The following is an 8,478-nucleotide window of genomic DNA, read 5'->3' on the forward strand; positions in this document are numbered from 1 at the left end:
GGGGGGGGTTCAGCAAGAGCATGCAACTGATGAACTGGTTAAAGGGAGAATCCGCAGCTAAACAGAATCCATGTGTGTTGTTGTTCCTCTGATCTTGTAGGCTTCAGAAAAACTAAAATTAATACAACCATATCGATGTACTTCAACAAAACTACTAATACTAATAAAGATTCAATACTGAAAACATTCATCACTACAGTGTTTTTACATATTGTGTGTTACTTAAGGGTATAAAATATTAAGCATAACATCTTTATATTATAAATCAAATATGGGATTTCATGGATTTTTGTAAAATCTCAGTTTATTGGCACAATGATAAATTATTAAGGAAAGATTAAGGGGCATGGACATTGGCTGAGCAAGTACTCAGATTTATTCCTTTTATTGAACAATACAGACTCATATTATTTGTTTGGATCCAATGGGGACCATCGATGACTGCAGTAATTCACTTGTGGAAACTAAAGTTCATGTTATGTGGTGCTATAGTAGAGTTGAGGACATTTTTGGATGCACAGTATTCCTTGACCATGCTTCGCAGGGTGGGAATATTTGATGAAGCCCAAGTCAGACATTTACTGTCACTGTTCACTGTCACTGGGAACAATGAGCAGAGGTGGAAAACATTTAATGTAATTGCTATTTTGTGGTATTGGTGCTTATGGGTATTTGTAGGACTGGATATTTCTATGACATTTCAAATATAGTACATTTCATTTTACATAATTTATCTGAAAGTTGTGAGTTACTTGGCAGGATAATGATTTACATGAAAGTCATACAATAAGCCCATTAAACAATGCTACATTGTTGCAGTACAAACTGCACTATATGTAGTGGATAGACCTACAAGCACCATGGACATGATACATTCTTATTACGTGTTAAAGTAACAATGATTTAAACATTAAACATTAACTTTTTCTCTGCCACCTGTCACACACACAAAGTCACTTGATCCATTGTTTATATAAAAATATTGATTATAGCAGTATACTCTTCCTTTTGATACTTACACACATTTCCTGCTAATACTCACTGCTATACTGCTACTTACTGTTACTGTAGGTAAACATATGTTACATTCAAGACTTGATATTAGATATTGAGTCACACATTTGAGTTTTTCCACCATTGTCAAAAGACACTACCCACCACCCTCACTCACATATATTGTGGATTACAATTGTGGGAGCAAAAACCCACAGACATCTGTGAAGATGACTGTCTCACAGTAAGAGACAAAACAATGGGTGTTTTTTCTTTCATCATTAGGATGAACACAAAATAGCTGCAGATGGAAGCAGTCACTGTGTCAACACACACTGCACGCACACTGTGGCTCACTGTTTAAAGCATTTCTAAAATACAAAGTCAACACAGGTAGAACTGCAGACCTAAAATTAAGTGTGTGTAAAGAATCAGGATCAGACTGCACCCACTAACCCATGGGGACTTGTGTCACCTCGGGGACAAAAATTGAGGTCCCCACAGATAGAGACTGCTTTTTGTGGGTTAAGACTTGGTTTTAGGGTTCAGGTTATAATGAGGTTAAGGTTAGGGTGAGGGTAAGGGTTAAAGTTAGGTATTTAGTTGTGATGGTTAAGGTTAGGGTAAGGGGCTAGGGCAAGTATTATGTCAATGAGTGTCCCCCATGGGGATAGTGAAATAAACGTGTGTGTGTGTGTGTGTGTGTGTGCAGGGTTTGAATGTTATAACATGTGTGTCTAAGACCTCATGGGTTGTTGTGGATGTCCAACCAATAATATACTGACAGACGGACAGGTACACATAGACAAACATTCCTTTCTTGACCCAGCGGAGAATAAACTATCTAAACCTCTTTGCTCTAAGCAGAATGAAAGACCTATATTTTTAGTTGTAGGGAGGAAGGACAGATGTCTCTGCACAGTTGTCAGGACTGTACAACTGCACTAAATTCCACAAAACCCAACACAGATCTGCTTAATAAAGACAGAAGAGAAAAAAGTACAAAGAAGATTTAAAAAAGAGAGAAAGTGGTGAGACTGGTCTCAGAAAAGCGCTAACAATACAAAGGAAGAACTCAAGAGAAAAAGAAAGAAATAAACAACAATGTCGGAAAAAGTGGTCTGAGGCTACAAGAGTTTGCAGCTAAAACGCTCACGAACACACACACAACCAGATGTGATACAGTTTGCTCACATTCAGAATGCAGACATCTTGGTTAACCATAACTAGTTGACAATACTGTGGTCAGTAATGCTGTGTTTGCAATATTTTCTATGATTCAATTGTTGTTGCACAATATTACACCCCCCGCATACACAGAGATATATTGTGTTCATCGTCATCATCTGTCAACCAAGATAACTTTACAACTGCTCAAGACAGAGTCAAGAAACAAAAAGCAGAAGCTTCAGAATCAGACCCGTGGGATAAAAATGAATCTGTGACTCTGGAGAGGCTGCGGTCAATAGGAGGCACAGTGAATATGAAAATAGTTTCTCCATTACTTCTTGATTTGTCTTAAAAGTATCATTCCAGTTCATTACAATTTGGGTCTTATTTTTTTAGTTTTTGACACTATTTCTCTCAGTTATAATAACATTGTACTTACCAAAGTAACTGGGAACAAATTAAATATTCAAACTGTAATGTGTACCTGTTTAAATTCAAAAGTTACAGTCCACAAGCACAACAGACCATTTGAATTAGTTTGCCTTGTGGTCCAGCTTGACCTATTGCATGTCCTATTGACCTATCAGTAAACTAAGCTAATCAATAAAAATGGAGGACACTAGCGAGCAAAGCTGTGCTGATCAGATAATTACGACACCAAATCATCTGAGAAGCAGTGTGTGGAAGTATTTTGGGTTCTACACCGGCAAAATGACATTTTTGTACAAAGCAGCTGCCTTACTCTACAATGAAAACAAATCTCATTCACCTGCTAGCTGCTACCCAAGTGAGGCAGCGGAGGCGCCAGAAACAAGTGGAGGAACGTCAACTGTCCGACTGGGATTGTGGTGCGACTTGGAGTTTCATACTGTGGCTTCAGTTCTGTCATTATCCTGAAAACCTCCCGAAACAATGCCATATGGGCTGCATATACTTCATATAAATCTTGCTATCTTGTAAACTAACACATGGTGTTAGTTTAAATTGGTTCAAACTCCACTTTTTGAAAAAAATGAGAGCCCCAGATCAGGTTGTAAAAAAGAAAACAGTTTAGATAGATTATCTAAACCACTTTATTTGGAGGTAAAACCGCAAGAGAGCACACCCGTATCATAATAATCCCTCACTGCACAGGCTAACTGTGCATGTTTACCACTACTGTAAGTACAGTAGGTCAAAGTTGAACCAGGAAGCGAGTCTGTGAACTGTAATGGATCTTTACACCAGACAGCTTGAGTGATAAACTTTCTGTTTGCCTTTGTTTTTTCTTACAAATAAGTTTGACTAATGTGGGGGTTTGTGGAGTGAGTTCAGGTGTTTTACCATCGCTCTAGTTAAAAATGTGGATCTCACTGAGACCTCGTGTCAGAGTGCTTGTGCATGATGTTACAGTTAGTGGAAGGTTGATGCTGACCCTGATACACTTAGAGATCACATTCATACCTGAAGATATTGCACGTCCTGAATTTTACAGGAACTACGTTCTACCGAAAAAAATGTCCCTATTAAAACAGTTGACAGAGAGGTCTGTTAATTATCCAAAGACTTTTGTGGCTTTTGTGGTGGGTCTGAAGACTACAAGTCTGAAAATGAAAAAAATCTGTGGTTCAAAATCAGCCTTGTCTTTTGTGAATTATCCCTTTACTGCAACTGATTTTCTGGTGATCGCATATAAAGTTTGTACAAGCTGAGTTAAACCTGTTTCACACACACGTACACACACTCACATCCAAACACCCATACTGAAGGAAGATGATCAACTGGAGGTTTTACTGCTGCCTTCTTCAGGTCTCCTTCACACACTTACATACAGTCACATACCAACAAAACAGGCGCACAACTGTCAAACAGACTAAAACACACAGGCATTAAACGTGTCTTTTTGTTTTTCTCTGTTGTTGACGAGCGAAACAAGACTGTAAGTCTCATAAGTTAGGAAACAATTGTCTCTTGTCCTGTGGGATGAGCAATACATGGCATGGCTCTTCTCAAGGACAACCAATCAGCATTAACACTAATAACAACAAAAGTATTACTTATGGAAAATATAACAGCATATTTAAGGCATGTCTGATAGTGGAGACAGTGGTGAGAGACCAACAGAATGGGAAAGAATTTAGGTGGTTGACACTGAACCAAGATCATAATTTGGGCTCAAACACAAAACACCACAACATGGAATGAGTCTCAGCTGCCAAACAACCAGGATGCTCCAGTTAGTCCCATACTGTTTCATTAGAGGGAGATCCCTGTGTGTTTTATTTATGCTGTACTACCAATAAACTGTTATACACACACAGTTTTTATGCTTTAAAATGTCTGTAACACATCTCCTGACAGCATTAAAAATGACATAAAGACATGTTTGCAGTGAGCCTGTAACTTCATACTATCACCATGATAATCTTGATATATTAAACATGAATTACACCCATTGATTTGTGTTCATCTACTGAGCTAATGTATGTATTATCCATCCATCCATTTAACACGTGGTCTTACTATCCAGATCTGGGTCGCAGTGGCAGCAGGCTAAGGTAGCCCAGATGGCCTTCTCTTTAGCCACATTCTGCAACTCTTTGTAAAGGATGCAGAGGAGTTCCCAGGCCAGATGGGATATGTAATCCCTCTAACATGCCCTGGGTCAGCCTCTTCTTTCACATGCACAGAATACCTTCACATGGAGGCATCCTACTCAGATGCCCGAACCTCCTCAACTAACGCCTTTTGACATGAAGACGCAGCAATTCTACTCCAGATGTCTGAACTCCCCACAACAGCAAACTGTTGCAATACAGCACAATCGTTCAACAATTTAGTGAGCGTCATTCTGGATGAGAATGGGCCATTCTGCTATGTTCACTACTTTCTTATAAGGTAAATAATACCTTAAATTTAAAGTAAAATGTCTACAGTAGCATTTACAGGCACACTTTCTTTGTGATGCAAGATGGCATTTTTATGAATTTGCTAATTACAAAGAACAACTAGTTGTCCAAAAACAGAGTGATGGAGTTAATAATTTCCTCTAGGTTGTGGAACATAAATGAGCTTTCATACAGTGTTCAAAGCCATAGCACTTACAGATCATTTTAAAATTAATTCTCAGAGTTTGGAAGTGGCTATGGCTCCACCTTCAGGAAAACTGTCCCCATATAAAGAATAGATTATTTGGGACCAGACCGCACTGCTGTTAAAAACTTTGTGAGTATTGGTGGGAAGTTTTTTTTTCCCTCCTGTTTTGTTTTTGAGTTTCTGTGTTCGCATTAACATGTCTACAGTCAGAAAGATACACACAGACGTCACTATGACAATTAGCTGAAAACCAAATTCTGAGTTTACCGTCATGTCTCAGGAAATCTATGTCAGTAATGCCCTGCAGGCAAACAAGCCACAGGGGCCCGCCACTGGTTTCAGCAGGTTCACATTAAAACACATCTACTATTTTTACTTCTGAAACTCAAAAGATCAACTCACAGCAGAAAATAGTTTGTGTCTTGCCAATTCACCTGCTTGTGACGCCCCTCCTGGAGTCTGTCCTTACCAACCTCAGTAGACTATTGGCTGACATGGGAGAGTTGTCAGCTGATTAAGCTCACCTGAGCCCTTGGGCTATATAAGCTGCTCTATGTGGTTCCTCCTGCCTCTCTCTTCCAACAGCTAACATCCACCCTGCACATCCATGCACTTCTTTCATTGCTGATGTTGCCGACCTACACACCTTATTGTTCGTTTAGTGTTAATCTTTTTGATAAATTACATTTGTTTTAAGTAAATCTCTTTCATGGACTCCGTCCTTGTCAGATTCCTTTAGCCAGTTTGTGACAAGAGAGATGAGAGAGATAGTGAGAGGAGATGGCAAACACATTACAGAACACACACACACGCACACATACATACATACATACAAAAGAAGTGGGGGTCCCAGGAGAGGTGTCTCAGAGGAGATGGGCTGACATATGGCCAGCAGACCACTGCACTGGGTGGAGCAGGGTGTGTGTGTAGCGGGTAAGTGGGGCCAGTGTGTGTGTGTGTGTGAGGGTGGGACTGTTGAATGGTCTGACTGAGGGTGCAGATGAATAGACCAGCGGTTGAAACTCAATATTCATTTTCACTGTTGCCCTGCTGCTGTTTGTTTGTGTTAGTGTGTGTGAGTGTGTTTCATGTTCTTATAACCCATGTGGACTCGTGTCAAAAATGTAGGTCCCCACGGGTAGAGACTGCTTTTTAAGGGTTAAGACTTGCTTTTAGGGTTCAGGTTACAGTTAGGTGTTAAGGTTAGTGTTAGAGTAAGGGTTAAGATTAGGCATTTAGCATTATTTAAAGCTTTATGTCAATGACTGTCCCCCATGGGGATAGTGAAACAAACGTGTGTGTGTGTGTGTGTGTGTGTGTGTAAGCACAGAATATACTTGTCTGTTTTTGTGAATCATAAATTAGGTTAATTGTATAAATTCTCAATTTCCAACATCCTATTTATTGTTCTTAACTCTTTAAGTATCCAAAAGAATCCAAGTGACAGAAACTATTTTGCCATTTTTATGTGATTAAAGTGAAGGAAAGCAGGGTTAGTTGTTAGTTAATAAACAACAATTATTATTAGTTATTAACAGCTTCTTTCAGACCAATAATTATTGGAAAGGCTAAGCAAAACAAAAACTTTCTGCAAGGGCTAGGAGGCCTGTTTCAAAGAAAACACCCAGGATGGACATGAAAGTCCAACAAGCAACAGATTTTAGCACAAACAAAAATTCTTATTTTATTATCTTATTGTAATAGAGTTCAAATTATAACTAATTGAACAAGTTTCCCCAGTGTTATCTTTTGTCTCCTTACCTCTCTCCCTTCAAACTTTAAAAGCTGCTTATATATTTCCATCTTTGTCTATAGATTAAATACAATGTTTTCTTCCTGGTTTGTAAATGGTCTGTCTGGGTTAGTAGGTTAGGAGACAATGTCTTCAGTCAGCTACAGTATTAAAAAAAATCAGTGTGAATGTGGAAACCAAAGGAGAAATGGGATAACGTATGAGCAGGTCATCTTTGAGGGTCAACCTCATTTCATCAACATGTGGGAATTCCTACACTCTGCCAGTCAATTCCTAAACATAAACACACACACACACACACACACACACACACACACACACACACACACACACACAGAGCCAGGGGTTGTTTGACGGGCTATCTGACTGAATGGCCTATCACCATGGTTACAGCAGCACTCCATCAGACCATTCAAGGAACAGATGGCCGATGTGCAACAGGAGGCATATGTTCCAATGAACACACACACACACACACACACACACACACTCGTATTCACACAAGGACAGACACACAAACACACACCCACGACACTCTCTGTCTCATTCAACACACACACACACACACACACACAGCACAGCACACACATGCATGGATGTGCCCCTGCTCAGAGGGAGGGTATTGAACAACCAGCAGCATATGTTCCACTAGTCAGAGAGCATTCATTCAAGGACAGACAGAGAGAGGAGAGGAGGGGGAGGGGGAGGCTGTGGAAGGGAGAGATGGAGATAGGCATAAGGCAAAAGAGCGAGGGAGAGATGGGTGGAGGTGGAAAGATATAAAGGAGGAGATGAGTGAAGGGAGGGAGGGAGCTGATTGGAGGAGAAGAGGGAGGGAGTGAGAGAAAGCTCCTATCCACCACTGGAAGCAAACACACTGGCTGTGTGTGCTGATGTTGACAAGAGAAAGACCACACTTTTGTCTTTAGCTCAAAGCACTAGGGTCGGGTATGATTTCTGAACTGTAGCTGTTTGTGAAATCTGTCTACAAGCCAGCATACAAATCAACACATAAAGTTTCCAATAATAAATGAATGATGAATTAATATTTACTTGGGTTTAAATTGTTGGCTTTTCCTTCAAATAAATTCCTAGTTAACCTACAGATTTATTATTTCAATACAGATCATTATTTTCAGTCAAACTCAGTAATCAATTGGGAAACAAATTCACTCAATAGCAGCTACAGTTTCCAGAGCCCAAATTGTTCTTTCTTTACGAATCCAACCTGACTGATCAATCCCACAAAGCATTACATTAGTGCTAACTAAATGAACGGGAACAGCTTCCTGTTTACATGCTCTAGCACTCCACCACAAATTAACTTGAAAGTGAAAGTATTGATCTGCAATGAACACTTGGCACCAACAGTTTACTGCTGTTCTTTCTACTAAAGAAACAGACTAATTAGAATATAGTATTTCTATGTCTGTGGTAAAGAAAAAGTTCAACATTTTGGGATACACACTTATTCATAGCGTAACTGT

The sequence above is a fragment of the Siniperca chuatsi genome, linkage group LG1 (assembly GCF_020085105.1).
Source record: "Siniperca chuatsi isolate FFG_IHB_CAS linkage group LG1, ASM2008510v1, whole genome shotgun sequence".
In the NCBI taxonomy this organism is placed as follows: Eukaryota; Metazoa; Chordata; class Actinopteri; order Centrarchiformes; family Sinipercidae; genus Siniperca; species Siniperca chuatsi.